Raw genomic sequence first — 17,599 nt, 5'->3', positions numbered from 1 at the left:
CTGCTATCCCACAGTGGAACAGACCTGCAGGTGGTGGGAACAAACAACCACAATTATCCCTGACTCCGGAAGTGGGCATGGCCTACCATAGCTAGGGATACTTGAGTAAAAATCACTAGCAGCCCCAACCACTTCAGAAGGCATCACAGAGAAGGACACTACAACAGAACATCACCCGATGTTACTCTCACTCTGCTGGGATCACACACATACAAAGAAGCTGCCACTGTCAAATTTTCTGGGAGGGGACCAGGCTCTTGATTACTGTCCCTTCCTAGGAACCTGCAACTAAGAGCACCTTGTTCAGCACATCCTGTGGGGGCCAAGCAGGACTAGGTGCTTCTTGCCTGATTTACATGTGATGGGGGCAAACTGCCACAGTTATATCTGGCTCCAGAGGCGGCAGTGGCCTGACACAACTAGGGGTCAGTGAAAAGGCACCACTTGCAGCCCCATTCACCTCAAGGGAAGCACAGCAGAAGGCATTGTGACTGAATCAACTCTGTGTTTATGCACCCTTGTAAACACTTCAGCCCTGCTGCTGCCACCACTGAATGTTGAGGACAGTACTCATATGTCAGATCTCTGTCACTCCCAGGATCCTGCAACTAGGAACAGCCTGTGCAGCACTTCCCATGTAGGCTAAGTAAGACAGATCATCTCACACATGGTCTAAATGTGGCAGAGGCAAACCACCATATTTTTCACAGAAGTTAGAGATGGTCATGGCGCATTCCCACTAGGGGTTCCTGAAAAGGTACCACCTGTGGTTCCAATCAATTCAAAGGAAGGCATTGCAATTGAACACAAGCCTTATTCCTCTCACAACACCCCCAAGAACAAATGCACCCAGCTGCAGATACAGCCAAATTCTCTGGAACATTGCAGATCATTTCAGAGCACATTACCACTGCCCAGGGCCCTGCAAATAGGAGTAACCTGTGCCACCTTCCTCCAGATCCCTGCTTCTGTTGACAGCCCAAAGATTAGGCACTGAATGCTGGCAGTACCCATTGCTTCCTTCTCCCTGAAAACACACCAGGCACCCTGGGGATAACAGACTGCTCACACCAAAGAAAGAGACAGCAAAGATTCAAACTCCCATGCAAAAAAAAAAAAAAAAAGTAACCACCCCCAAAACTACTTCTTGCATAGAATTAGACTTATAAGACTACAGTTTGGCTTCCCCCAATTCACAGGAAACAAAAAAACACACACAGAGAAGCCAGATGAAGAAGCTCAGAAACCATTCCCAGTTAAAATAACAGGGGAACTCACCTAAAGCAGTCAACAATGAAACAGACCACTGCAGTCTGACAGACTTGGAGTTCAAAAGGGAGATAATGAAAATACTGAAGGAATTAAGAGAAGATATGAACAGTAATGCATATTCCTTCAGAAAGAAACTAGAAAGTATAAGGAGAAAAACTAGAAAATTCATTTGTAGAGATACACACTGAACTAGAGGCAATAAAGACCAGAATGAATAATGCAGAGGAACAAATTAGTGACATGGAAGATAGAATAATGGAAATCACCCAAACAGGATAGCAGACAGAAAACCAAATGAAGAAACATGAAAGCGATGTAAGAGACCTATGGGATAATATAAAGTGGGCCAATCTATGCATAATAGGAATTCAAGATGGAAAATAGAAAGAAAAGGGGATTGAAAATAAATTTGAAGAAATGATGGCTGAAAACTCCAAATCTAAAGGATACTGATATCAAGATACAGGAAGCACAGAGGGCCCCACACAAGTTGAACCCAAACAGGCCCACACCAAGACATATTATAATCAAAATGGCAAAAGTTAAAGATAAAGAGAGGATTCTAAAGGCAGCAAGAGAAAAGCAAAGTGTTAATTATAAGGGAACACTGATATGGCTATCAGCTGGTTTCCCTACAGAAACACTACAGGCCAGGAGGGAGGGACAAGATATATTTAAAGCACTGAAAGGAAAAAAAAAAATATGCAACCTAGAATACTCTAACCAGCAAGAATATCATTTAAAATAGAAGGGGAAATAAATGATTTGTCCAACAAACAAAAGCTAAAGGATACAACAATACAAAACCCATTCTAAAAGAAATACTGAAAGGACTTCTCTAAGTTTTAAAAAAAAAAAGAGGAAAATATAGCATGGAGGAAACCACAATTAGAAAGCATTCACGTAAATAAGCCAGCATACAGATCTAAACATGAAGAAGTTAAAAGGAAAAGAAAAAAAAAGGCATCAAATTCATACAATGTGGGCAAGGGAAGCAAGAAAAATTAGATTCTTTTTCATTCATTTTTTAAAGGATGTGTTTGAGCCTATATGATTATCAGGCTATAGCAAGCAGATATAGGTAGGGGTTAATATATTTAAAAAACAGGGCAACCACAAATCAAAAGCAGACATTCCATTCACAGAAACTGAAAAGAATAGTATTCAACCAAAAAAAATAAATTTAAATCATACAACCAAAACAAGGAAGGAAGAAAAGAGAAACATAGAATCAACTGGAAAACAGGGTTTAAAATGGCAATCAATACATATCTATCTTAAATGTCAACGGACTGAATGCTCCAATAAAAAGACAGAGTGGCAGATTGTATAAAAAAGCAAAATCCTTCAATCTTCTGCCTACAAGAGACTCACCTTAGAGCAAAGGACACACACAGATTGAAAGTGAGGGGATGGGAAAAGATGTTTCATGCCAATGGACCAGACAGGAAAGCAGGAGTTGCAATACTCATATCAGACAAAATGGACTTTTAAATGAAGGCCATAAGAAAGACAAAGAAGGACACTATATAATGGTTAAAGGATCCATTCAAGAATAGGATATTACAATTGTCAGTGTATATGAACCTAATAGAGGAGCACCCAGATACCTATAACAAATAGTAACAGACATAAAAGGAGATATTGATGGGGAACACAGTCATAGTAGGAGGTTTTAACACCCCTTTCACATCAATAGATAGATTCTCTAGACAGAAAATCAATAAAGCAACAGAGATCCTAAAGAAACAATAGACAATTGACATTTTCAGGACATGACATCCAAAAAAAAAATCAGAATATACATTCTTCTCAAGTGCACAGGGAACATTCTCAAGAATTGTTGACATATTGGGGCACAAAGATAACCACAACAAATTTGAGTATAGAAATTATTTCAAGTATCTTCTCTGACCACAATGGAATGAAACTAGAAATCACCCACAGAAAAAGAAGTGAGAAAAAACGACTACATGGAGATTAAACAACATGGTACTAAAAAACCAGTGGGTGAATGAGGAAATCAAGAAGGGAATTAAAAAATACCATGAGGCGAATGAAATGGAAGACAAAACCAGTCAAAAGCTATGGGATGCCACAAAAGGAGTGTCAAAGGGAAAGTCATAGCAATAAGGCCTTCCTCTAAAAAGAAGAAAAATCTCAAATTGACAACTTATCCACCACGTAAATGAATTCGAAAAAGAATAAACAAAATCTAAAGGAAGGAAATTATAAAGATCAAAGAGGAAATCAATAAAATAGAGATAAAAACAATAGAAAAAAATCAATAAAAAAAAGACGTGGTTCTTTGAAAAGATAAACGAAATTGACAAAGCGCTGGCTAGACTCACCAAAAAGAGGAGAGAAAGAACCCAAATAAACAAAATAAGAAATAAAAAAGAAGTCACAGAAGATACTACAGAAATACCAAAATACATGAGAAAATACTATCAATAATGACATGCCAACAAATTCAACAACCTAGAAGAAACAGAAAGTTTTCTAGAGACTTAAAGCCTGTCAAAATGAAATTAAGAAGAAATGGATCAGCTGAAGAGACTGGTCATTAGAAATGAAATTGAATATGTCACAAAAACACTCCTTACAAATAAAAGACCAGGACAAGATGGCTTCACAGGTGAATTTTAACAAACATGCAAAGAGGAAATTACACCCATCCTCCTTAAACTTTTTCGAAAGGTTGGAAAAGAAGTAACACACCCAAAGACATTCTATGACACCACCATCACACTAATTCCCAAACCAGACAAAGATACCACCAAAAAAGAAAACTATAGGCCAATGTCTTGATGCATTTAGATGCAAAAATTCTCAACAAAATTTTAGCCAACCAAATACAACAACATATCAAAAAGATCATGAACCACAACCAAGTGGGATTCATCCCAAGTTCACAAGGAAGGATCAACATACCTAAATCAATCAATGTCATACACCACATTAGGAAAAGAAAAGTCAAAAACCACGTGATCATCTAAATACATGCAGAAAAAAAAAACATTTGACAAATTCTAACAGTCCTTCATGATAAAAACTCATACCAAACTGGTTATAGAGGGAATATTCCTTAACATAATCAAAGCCATTTAGGAACAAACCCACAGCAAATATAATACTCAATGGAGAAAAGCTAAAAGCCTTCCCACTAAAACCTGGAACAAGACAGGGATGCCCACTTGCACCAGTGTTATTGCTGTAGTCCTAGCTACAGCAATCAGACAAACAAAAGAAATTAAAGGCATCCAAATAGGAAGAGAAGAGCTCAAACTGTCATTATATGCAGATGACATGTTATTATATATAGAAAACCCTAAGGATTCAACCCAAAAACTACTTGAACTGGTCAACAAATTCAGCAAGGTAGCAGGACATAAGATTAACATTCAGAAATCAGTCACATTTCCGTATACTAACAATGAAATAGTAGAATAGGAATACAAAAATACAATATCTTTTAAAAGTGCAACTCAAAAAATCAAATACCTGGGAATACACCTGACCAAGGAGGTAAATGACTTATATGCTGAGAACTATAAAACATTAATCAAGGAAATTAAAGAATATGTGAAGAAATGGAAAGATATTCCATGCTCCTGGGTTGGAAAAATTCATATTGTAAAATGGCCATACTACACAAAGCAAGCTACAGCTTCCATGCAATTCCTTTCAAATTACCCATGACAGTTTTCACAGAACTAGAACAAACAATCCAAAAATTTATATGGAACCACAAAAGACCCAGAATTGCCAAAGCAATCCTGGGGAACAACAACCAAGCAGGATGCACAACTCTCCCAGGCTTCAGGCAATATTACAAAGCCACAGCTATCAAGAGAGTGTGGTACTGGTACCAAAACAGACAGGCCGACCAATGGAACAGAATAGAGAACACAGAAATAAACCCAGACACATATGGTCAATTAATCTTTGACAAAGGAGGCAAGAACATAAAATGGGAAAAAGACAGTCTTTTCAGCAAGTCTTGCTGAGAAACTGGACAGCTGCATGCAAGTCAATGAGGTTAGAACACACCCTCACACCATGTACAAAAATAAACTCAAAAGGGCTGAAAGACCTAAATATAAGACAAGACACCATCAAACTCCTGGAAGAGAACATAGGCAAAACATTCTCTGACATCAACCCTACAGATATATTCTCAGGTCAGTCTCCCAAAGCAAAAGAAATGAAAGCAAAAATAAACCAATAGGACCTAATCAAAATGACAAGCAATTGCACAGCAAAGGAAACCCAAAAGAAAACAAAAAGACAACTTACAGAATGGGAGAAATTAGTTTCAAATATTGCAACAGACAAGGGCTTAATCTCTAAAATATACACACAACTTTTACAACTTAACAGCAAAAAAGCCAACAACCAAATTGAAAGATGGGCTAAAGACCTCAATAGATATTTCTCCAAGGAAGATATACAGATGGCCAACAAGCATTTGAAACAATGCTCAACATCCCTGATTATTATAGAAATGCAAATCCAAACTGCCACGAGATACCACCTCACACCAGTCAGAATGGCCATCATTCATAAGTCCACAAGTAACAAGTGCTGGAGGGGCTGTGGAGGGAAGGGGACCCTCCTGCACTGTTGGTGGGAATGTAAGTTTGTAAAACCACTATAGAGAACAGTATGGAGGTATCTTCGAAAACTGTACATAGACCTACCATATGACCCAAGAATACCACTCTTGGGCATATATATGGAAAAAACTCTCCTTAAAAAAAGACATGCAACCGCATGTTCATTGCAGCACTATTCACAATAGCCAAGAACTGGAACCAACCTAAATGTCCATCAATACATGATTGGATTAGAAAAACATGTTATATATACACAATGGAATACTAAGCCATAAAAAAATCAAAATAATGCCATTTGCAGGAACGTGAATGTAATTAGGGAGTCATCCTGTGTGATGTAAATCAGAAAGAGAAAGAAAAATACCATATGATATCACCTGTATCTAGCATTATTATATAAGGCACAAAGGAACCTTTCCACAGAAAAGAAAATCATGGACTTGGAGAATAGAATTGTGGTTGCCAGTTGGGAAGGAGAGGGAATAGGAAGGACTGGGAACTTGAGGTAAATAGATGCAGAATGTTGCCTTCAGGATGCATTAGCAATGGGATCCTGCTTTTTAACACTGGGAACTTGTCTAGTCACTTACAGTGGAACATGTAATGTGAGAAAAAAAGAATGTATACATGTAAGTGTAACTGAGTCACCTGTACAGTAGAAAAAATATGTATGTAAGTAAATGATAAAAAAAGAAATCAAGGAATATAAAGAAATTAATTGAAAAATTGAGAAAATGCATTAAACCAGGAATTCGTTCTTTGAAAATTTTATTAAATAGATAAACTCCTAGCAAAACAAATCAAGAAAAAAAAAAGACAAAGAATCAATTATCAGAATCAAGAATGAAGAAAAGGGAGATCCCATTGTGGCACAATGGTAACATATCTGACTATAATCCATGAGGTTGTGGATTTGATCCCTGGCCTCACTCAGTGGGTTTAAGATCCAGTGTTGCCATGAGTTGTTGTGTATGTCACCGATTTGGTTCATGTCTGAAATTGTTCTGTCTGCAGCATAGGCCAGCAGCTGCAACTCTATTTCAATCTCTAGCCTGGGAACTTCCATATGTTATGGGTGCAGCCTTAAAAAAAAAAAAAAAGAATGAACAGAAATGGTCATGAATGCATATTCTACAATTCCTAAAGATAATTAAAGGATATTTTAAGTAAATTTATGTGAATTATATCCCAACTAAAAGAAAATGTTCTATTCTATGGAAAAATTCTTTCTAAAAAATTAGAGAAAATAATCAAACACTGAAATAATCTAATACTTAAGTAAATTAATTTCTTACAATCTTAACTTATGTACAGAAAATGCAAAAAAATTCATTCCAAAAGCTTAGAACTAGCAGTAAAATTAATGAGGTTGCAAGATACATTATCAACCTACTAAAAATTATTTGCATTTACATATGCTCACAATGACATATTAAAAAGTAATTAAGAAAATAATCCCACTTATAATAGCATCAAAAAGAAAAAAATATTTAGACACAAATTTAACCAAGACTATGAGAGATTTGTATTTTGAAAATTATGACATGAATGAAAGAAATTAAAGCCAAAAATAAATGGAAAGCTTATACCATGTTCATGAATTGGAAGAATAAATGGTGTTAAAATAGATAAATTGATTGCATTTCTTTGTACAAATAGTGAAAGATCAGAAAGAGAAATTGGGAAAACATCACATTTATCATCATATCAAAAGTATAAAATGACTATGAATAAATCTACCTAAAGAAACAAAATTTCTGTACTCTGAAAAATTTAAAATGTTGATGAAAGGAATCAAAGATGACACAAAGATGACACAAATATCATATGATATAAAATGTTGATTAAAGTAATCAAAGATCTGCCATGTTCTTGAATTGGAAGAATCAATATTGTCAAAATGAATATTCTATGCAATGCAATCTACAGATACATTGCAGTCTCTATCAAATTGTCAATGGCATTTTTCACAGAACTAGAACAATTTTTTTAAAAAAAATTGTATAGAAACAAAAAAGGCCCTCAATAGCCAAAGCAAAACTGAGAAAGAGAAATGGAGCTGGAGGATTCAGGTTCCTTGAGTTCAGACTATATATATTGTAAAGCTACTGTCCTCAAAACAGTATGGTACTGGCATAAAAACAGAAATATAGATCAATGGAACAGTATCGAAGGCCCAGAAATAAACCCAAGCACATATCATCAATTAATCTATGACCAGGAGGCAAGAATATATAATGAAGGAGAAATAGTCTCTTCAATAATTGGTTCTTGGAAAACCAGACAGCTACATGCAAAAGAATGAAACTATAACATTCTCTAAAACCATACACAAAAATATACTCAAAATGGATGGATGACCTAAATGTAAGACGAGATACTATAGAGGAAGACTAGGTAGAACACTCCCTGACATAAGGTACAGCAATATCTTCTCAGATCCACCTCCTAGAGTAATGAAAATTCTTTAAAAAAAATATAAACAAATACTACCTCATTAAACATAACAGATTTGCACAGCAAAAGAGACCATAAGCAAAACAAAAAACAACCCAAAGAAAGGGAGAAAATATTTTCAAATGAAGAATCTGGCAAGGGAATAAATCTCCAAAATATTCCAACACCTCCTTGCAGCTCAATATAGAAAAAAAAAAATGATAAAAAAATGTGAAGATCTAAATAGATATTTCTCCAAGAAGATATATGGAAAGACAAAAAAAGCACATGAAAATTGCTCAACATAACTAATTATTAGATAAATGCAAATCAAAATTACTATGAGGTACCACCTTACACCAGCCAGAATATGTAAATGTCCATCAACAGTAGAATGAATAAAGATGTTGTGGTACATCTGTACAATGGAATATTACTCAGCCATATAAAGAACAAAATAATGCCATTCATAGCAACATGATTGACCTTGTGATTTTAGGTCCAAATTGAAGCAAATGAGATAGAGAAATACAAATATCATATGATATCACTTATATGTGGTATCTAATAAAATAGGAGAAAAGAACATATTTGTAAAACAGTAACGAGGTTACATATTTTGAAATCTAACATGGATACTCTTTGGGAAATTGTAAGTGTGAATAAATTAGGAGGATCAGAATAACATTTTCATACTCCTGTATGTAAAATAGAAAATTAAGAAGAACTGACATTTAGCACAGGAAATTTAAAACAATAATATAGAATAATCTACATGGGAAAAAAAGTATAGGTCTATACATATTTATACCTGAGTCGCCTTGATGTACACATGAAACTAATACATTTTAAATCAACTATACTTCAATAAAATTAAAGAAAATTTAAAAAGATGTTCATATTTATTTCCAGAATGCCATGCATTTTGTCATCTATTCACATTAGTAAAATGATTTGTAATCCTTTTCTACTAACTGCTTATTAATGAATTTTACTTGTTTTGTTAGATTGCTGATTCTTTTTCATACTGATTTGGATTGTATGGCCTGTTTTAATAATATTTATTCTTCCAATTCATGAACATGGGCTGTCTTTCAATTTATTTGTATCTTTAATTTTTTAACCAATATAATATATCTTTCAGTGTACAAAATTTCACCTCCTTGGTTAAATTTACCCATAATTATTTTACTAATATAAATAGGTTTATTTTCTTGATTACTTTTTGGGTTAGTTCATTGTGAATATAGATGAATGCAACACATTTTTGTACATTGATTTTGCATCCTACAATATTTTACATTATTTCTATTAGCCTAACAGTTCAAGGTGCAGTTCTTTGCATTTTCCATTAATAAGATCATGTCTGATATGTGATTTTTTAAATCTAGCTTCCTACTGTTAGTATCATGCATTTGCATTTGAGATTTATGCATATCAATGTGTCTAGCAATAGTCTATTTTTTATTGCTGAGTATAATTCCATTGTATGGATGTATCACAATTTTTTACACTTTCCTCAACTGAAAGAAACTTTATGTGCTTCTAGCAATTTGAAATTACAAATAATACTGCCATATACTAATGGTTAGTTTTTGAAAAATAAGGAAACCAGAAATAATATGTAATAATTGTTTTAAAGACACTAGATATCAGAAATAATAGACTGTGATCACTGAGAGGTGGAAAAAAAAGTTTAGCTCTAGGATTTTTCCAGCTTCTTACCATTAAAAATTTCCATGTTGCAGCACAGAAAGGGATATTTTAAAATTTATATTGGTGGACACCCTGAGTTGAACAGCTAATACTGAGGCTTGAGGAGACCAAGGAAGGTAGAATTCTGAGAATAGAATTTTGATAAATGTGACTGATTCACCTTTCCAGATAATTTAGAATATCTGGTAATACCTCTGCTACTTTTCAATATTTCCTTCTCCTTTTTTGCTTATACTATTCGTAAACTTCTATGTATACCCAAACTCCACCTTTCACATATAAACTTAGGATAACTCATATGCTATGAACTTCAAATATTCACTCATAACTTGATACAAGATATTTTGGGTGATATCACTGTTAAGAAATACGATGAAAATATACCAGTCTCATTTTTTTTTATTTTGTTGTTGTTGTTGTTGTTGTTGCTATTTCTTGGGCCGCTCCAGCGGCATATGGAGGTTCCCAGGCTAGGGGTCCAATCGGAGCTGTAGCCACCGGCCTACAACAGAGCCACAGCAACACGGGATCCGAGCCGTGTCTGCAACCTACACCACAGCTCACGGCAATGCCGGATGTTAACCCACTGAGCAAGGGCAGGGACCGAACCTGCAACCTCATGGTTCCTAGTCGGATTCGTTAACCACTGCGCCACAACGGGAACTCCAATGCCAGTCTTATCTCATTGATGAAATGCAGAGTACTAGGTAATAAAGAGGCCTGAATATACTATTTTATTTGAAAAAGACATCATTCATAAAACTCTCTCTCTCTCTGAATCAGACTTGAAAAATTTTTATACCTGCCTTTTATGTAGTTGGAAACATATGGTCAAAGAAACATATTATTGTCTCCCTTATATAGTCTGGATTCTAAAAACTGGATCATCTGTAGGATTCAGGATAACTTATTTCACATTCATGGCATCTCAGAAGTGATGATTGGAAGGGACCCATAGGTTTCTAATCCTATCTATTTAGATCCAAGATGGCAGCTTCACTTCAGTAGAATAGTCAGACTTTTTTCATGGTGTTCAGGTATCTCATTGGAAGAAAGCAGAAGGTATCAAGCCAGTTAAGGGCTATGTCCAAAACCAGCTTACTACCATTTATCCATATTCTGTTGGTCAAAGCACTCACATGGCCTGCCCAGATTTGAAGTTGTGGAAAAAAAACCTGACAGCATTTGCTGGGAAAATGGCAAAGTCATATTTGTAGGATAACATGAGGGGTGGATACCATTGCACCAAATTCTGGAAAATACAATTGTACACACTTCCAAACAGGTATGCTTGAAAGATATTTTTTCTGATTGAGTTGAATCTATAGAACACTTTAGAATTAAAGACATCTTAACAATATTGAATATTCTAATTCCTGAGGCTGATATATTTCTATTTATATAGGTGTTTAAGATTTTACTTCTGAAAAGATTTGTAGTTTTACTGCAGGGATCTTTCTAATTTTCCTAAGTATTTACATTTTTAGATACTATTATACAAGGTGTTTAAATAGTTTTTGTATTCTAATTATTATTGATGCTAATAATATAGAAACACAATTTGATGTTTTACTTGGGTCTAAATTCCTACAAACATCCAGATTTCTCTTAATAAGTCTTATATTCCCTGCATGTACATTTATCAAGGTTTTCATTGTCTTAATCATGTATATAAAAAGAGGATATTTTCTTGGGTGATAGATGTATTAAATTTTCAATTTCTTTTTCAATCATTTTTGGGTGGTTGTGTTTTTCCTTTATTTTTTAATTTTATCTGGTTTTTAAATTCATTGATCATGTGTTTTTATTTTAAGAAAAACCTTTTATTGTTTTTGTCTCTCATTTATTTTTGCCTCTCAGGTGATCCAACAGGTGGCTATCTCTTGCTGCTCTACTCCAATTGTTAGAGAATGGGAGAAAATACAGGAACCCTGGCCCAAGAAAGTCATAGTGAAGAGGTGATTAGAACTTTCAGGGGTAAATTTCTGGCTTAGACCTTCAGTTAAGTCATGGAGATCAGTCGAGGTGCTAGTGGAGATTGAGATAAAAATTAAATTGATAGTGAAAGAAGATGATAGTAGAAGTTGCAGCTCTAAGATCAATTGCAGTGACAAGGGACATAGTTCACTCCTCTAAACACCTCTTCTAACTTTCCCTCAGGAACAGGACCCTAGAGGTGCCATGCTCATATTGTATATAAGAAATGGATTCAAGTGCCATTAGGAGTGTACTTGGTGACTATGATGATGTATTATCTAGCTCCCCTTTATAAAAGAAGAATTTATTTCTCCTGTTGCTGGGGGTTCTCTTGACAGACAACCTCTTCAGGCTTTGCATAAACTTCCTCATGAAAGACCTCATGTCCTTTTCTAGTGCTCTGTCTCATGGCTACTGGATCAATAATTAGGTTGAGGCATCAGTATAGCTGAAATATGTAACACAGTCTTGTTCTAGAAGGAAATAACTTATTTAAACAAAAATTGTAGAATCTGGGAGGATACATGGAAATATATTTTTGGCTATTGGAATGGAGCAGGGCAAATATAATGCTTTATGTGGGAAAATTTATTACTATGAGTATATTCCCCCATGAGTATGCATGGCATAAAGAATAAGATGACAAAACTTTACTGAGCACATAGTGTATGCTAAACATTTTGGACAGTTATTCCAAACTTTCAGGGTAGGGTCTTCCATATGGCACAATACTTTAGCCTTCAACAGGATTTTTTCCACTCAGTTAATGATTCTGGATGATGGGAGGTATGATTACACCAGTCAATTCAATGAGTGCAAGTGATTTGCTTTACCTTATTTACCATAAAATATGTGTCCTCATGAGAGATGATGAGTGGGTGCTATGGCAGTTGGTCACTGGAATCTGCTCCACGAAGTAAAAAGCAGGTGAAAGAACTTCAATAGAGGAGGCAAATATATACCCAGAATCTATTAGGACAGGGTATTGCCCCCTCCTTGGATTGAGGAGGGGTTTTGTTTTGGTTTCTTCCTATTTGTTCATTTTTTTGCTTGTTGGCTGTGTCAATGGCAGACAGAAGTGCCCAGCCCAGTGATCAAACCCACACCATATCAGTGATCCAAGCCACAGCAGTGAAAATGCAGGATCCTTTACCCACTTTGCCACAAGATAATTCCCAGGTTGAGGAGTTTCAATGACCTAAGATGCCAAAGATTTTTGGCTGGTTTCTCTAGAGAATTGTGCCCTATGAGGGAGTTAGTGATGGACTTTACTAATAGAGTTTTGAACACTCAGCAATGGCAGCAGCCAAACCAGCAATAGTAACACATAGATCCTGTGGCTCATTGAGTCTACACAGAGAATTATTTTCTGCCACAGTGCACAGTGACCATGAAATGGATGTAAAAGATGGCCAATGTCACATTTTCTTTTAAAACACCTTTCCTTTCTGCCAGCTTTTGTGAGTATTTATTTTTTTCAAGAGGCAAGCAGCTGAACCTGATTCCATAACATTTCTGTTTCCCACTGGCCAGCAATGAAATACTTTCACACACAAAAAAATCTGTTTATCTATTTTCTCCTATTTTTTAGCTTTCCATCGAATTCAATTAGTGTATCTAATACCAGAGTGTATAAATTACTGCAATATTTCATATACCATTACTTTATAACAAAATCACCCTCAATCTTAGTGGTTTAAAACAACATTAAGTATATTATTACAGATGGCTCTAGTGGGTCTGGGATTTGATCACTTTAAGTTCTTCAGGTTCAGCATCTTTGACGAGTTTGCAGTTAGATATTGGTTGAGGCTAAAGTCTTCTAAAAAATTTCCTTATTCATATACCAGATGTATAAGCCTGGACAGCTTTGAACAGTGGAGACTGAAAGAGATGTTGATTCTTAATATCATAAGGGTGAGGTTATAATAGAACAGAACTAGTGTTTACATGTTTGCTTAGAAGAAAGGTCATGTGAGGACAGAGTGAGAAGGCATCCTTCTACAAGCAGGGAAGATAGGACACACTAGAAGCCAACCCTGTTGTCACCTTGATTCTGGATGTCCAACCTCCAGAGCTGTGAGAAAATAAATGTATATATTTAAAGCTCCCCATTCTGTAGTATTTTGTTATGGAAACCCAAGATAAATAATCTGACAGTGATAATGATAACAGTGATGATAAAATATAATCTGAATCAGTGAATAGAGGTATGAACTGAATCACCAAAATTCAATTCAGAACAATCATGGCTCTTCAACCAACCATCAAATGTGGGTAATTTTCACATACATAGATTTTTGAATAAATAACACATTAGGTATTTTTGAATAGGGAATCTGTAATATCATCAAAAATAGGTAGCATAGATCTTCAACCTAACCTTCCTTTGAGGAGTTTCTGTTACCAGAATCCAGGTTCTTGTTCACAGAGCTGAAGAATGAACTTCAAGAACACACTCACACATGCAGCAAGAAAAATACTTTATTATAGAAAAGTAAACAGCTCTCATAACAGACACTGATGAGGGGAAGAAGAGTTCCCCTTCCTCTGATTTTCTAATTGTGTCTTATTTCTTAAAGACAGGCATACCAATGTGGGCCCCAGATATCATTTATTTTTTCCCATTCGCCTCACCCAGTTTACCTCTATCGGTCCTTGTCCAATAAGGGTTATATAGGGAGATATGTCCTATAAGTTTTATGGTTACTTTGTTCTTGTCTTCCCTAGACTGGTGGTCACTGGGAGTTGCCATTCCTCTCATTCCTCTTCTATCAGTTGAGGAGTAGGCTAGTGATTAACATCCATCTGAACATAAAATAGATATGTTCCCTGTAGTAAACAAGGCCAGTGGGGATATTTTTCTCTGGAACCCTTAAATGACATGTTAATTGATGGCCATAACAAAGAATATATCAAAGTCCATGTTCCTACACCAAATACCTGAATTATTTTTCTGCCTTAAGGCCATTTACCAAAGTACTTGTGCTCTGGGCAAATAGAAATATTCAAATCATGAGGTGGGCTTAAGATGGCAGAAAAGAAGAACTGGAGCTCAACTTCTCTGCTAAAAACAACAAAATTCACAACTAAAGTTTGAGTAATCTTCAACCAAATGGACCAGAAACCTTAAAAAGGATATAATACTCTAGAAGACACAGAGGAGGACACATCAAGAGGTAGGAGGCGGGATTTTGTGATATAAACAACCCCACACCTCACAGGTGGGAAGCCCCACAGACTTGAAAGTAACTGGTTCACAAAGACTCACCTACAGGAGTGAGAGGTTTGAGCCTCGCATCAATCTTCCATGTGTGGGGATATGGCACTGGGTGAAAGTGTCCCTGGAGCATCTGGCATTGAAGACCAGTGGGGCTTGTGTGCAGGAGCTCCACAGGACTAGGGGAAATGGAGACCCCATTCTTAAAAGGCATGCACAGTCTTTCATGTGCACTGGGTCCCAGGGCAAAACAAAGTCTCCATAGGAATATGCACCAAACCTGACTGGAGTTCATGGAAGACATCCTTGGAAAACAGGGGTAAATTTGGCTTGTTGTGAGGGAAAGTCATTAGAAGCAATGCTCTTGGGAATATTCAGCAGCATGCCTTTCTCTGGAGGTGGCCATTTTAGGAAAATCTGGCCCCACCATCAGTCAGTGTTGAGAAGGCCCAGGGAAATCAGCAATCCAGGTGGGATCAAAGCCCCATCCCTCAGTAAACAGGCTGCCTTAGGAACCCTCTGGCACACAGCCACTTCTAATCACATTCAGAGATAAGGCCCCATCCACAAGAGGGGTTAGAATCAGCTCCAACTACCAGGGAGCAGGCATCAGCCTCTCCCATCAGGAAGCTTACACCAAGCCCCCATACAGACTTCAGCCACGAGGGGGGGGGAACAACAGAAATAAGAGAGGCTATAACTCTATTATCTGCAAAAAGCTCACCACACCAAAAACCTATAAAAGTGAAAAGACAGAGGACTATAACTCAGATGAGGGAGAAAGGAAAAACCCCAGAAAATCAGCTAAGTGATGAGGAGACACTCAGCCTCCAGGAAAAAGATTTTAGGCTGTTGATGCTGAAGATGATACAAGACATTGGAAAGAAACTGGAGGCAGAGATGGATAACTTACAGGAAACACTGAGCAAAGAGATACAAGATATAAAACAAACAAGAAAAGATGCAAAATACAATAAGTGAAATAAAAAATTCACTAGAAACAGCTAACAGCAGAATACAGGAGGCAGAAAAATGAATAAGTGAGGTGGAGGACAGATTAGTGGAAATTACAAATGCAGAACAGAAAAGAGAAAAATGATTGAAAACAAATTAAGAGAGTCTCGGAGAAATCTGGGACCATGTTAAATGCACCAACATCCATATTATAGGGGTGCCAGAAGGAGAAGAGAGAGAGAAGGAGACAGAAAAATATTCCAAGAGATAATAGCCAAAAAATTCCTTAACATGGGAAAGGAACCACTCACTTAAATCCAGGAAGCACAATGAGTACCATATAAAATAAACCCAAGGAGGAATACACCGAGACACATATTAATCAAACTAACCAAAATTAATGACAAAGAGAAAATCTTGAAAGCAGCAAGGGAAAAGAAACAAATAACATATATGGGAACCCAGACAAGGTTATTGGCAGATTTTTGAAGAGAAACTCTGCAGGCCGGAAGGGAGTGGCATGATATACTTAATGTGATGAAAGGAAAAAATAAACTCCAACCAAGATTACTCTACCCAGCAAGGCTATCATTCAGATTTGAAGGAGAAATCAACACCTTCACAGATAAGAAAATCTGAGAGAATTCAGCAACACTAAACCAGCCTTACAACAAACACTAAAGGAACTTCTCTATGCAGAAAAGAAAAGACAGCAACAGGAAACAAAAATACCACAAATGACAAGGCTCACCAGGAAAGGTATATATACAGTAAAAATGCACATTCATCCATGCACAATTATGCTAGAAAAATCAGAAATCATGAGAAGAGGAGGGTGTAAATGCAGGACAGTTCAGATGCACTTGCAATTTAGAGGCCAACATCTTAAAAAATCTCATATATGTATAGACTCATCAAAATTTCAGAATAATGGCAAACCAAAAATGTACAATTGATCCAAAAACAATAAGAAAAATCAACTCAAATACAACACTAAAGATAGTCTTCAAAGCAGAAGAGGCGGGAACAGGAGAAGAAGTGAAGAAAAAATAGCAACAAAAACAAATTCAAAGCAATTAATAAAATGACAATAAGAACATACATATCGATAATTACTTAAATGTTAATGGAGTAAATGTCCAATCCAAGACACATAGACTGGCTGAATGGATACAAAAACAAGACCCATATATATGCTGTATTTAAGAGACGCACTTCACTTCTGGGGACACATACAAATGGAAAGTGAGAGGATGGAAGAAAATATTTCATGCAAATGGGGATCAAAAGAAAGCTGGAGTAGCAATACTCATATCAGACAAAATAGACTTTAAAATGAAGAATATTTTAAGGGACAAAGAAGGTCATTATATAATGATCAAAGGATCAATCCAAGAAGATGATA

The 17,599-nt window shown here is 36.1% G+C and overlaps 1 pseudogene; it reads left to right on the top strand.

The window, feature by feature from the left end:
- LOC110258634 overlaps positions 1-17,599 on the top strand; it is a 115,277-nt pseudogene that overhangs the window by 48,251 nt on the left and 49,427 nt on the right.

The sequence above is a fragment of the Sus scrofa genome, unplaced genomic scaffold, assembly GCF_000003025.6.
Source record: "Sus scrofa isolate TJ Tabasco breed Duroc unplaced genomic scaffold, Sscrofa11.1 Contig26, whole genome shotgun sequence".
NCBI classification, from domain to species: Eukaryota; Metazoa; Chordata; class Mammalia; order Artiodactyla; family Suidae; genus Sus; species Sus scrofa.
The sequence above is the reverse complement of the archived record's forward strand: the minus strand, read 5'-3'. Positions and strand labels throughout refer to the sequence as shown.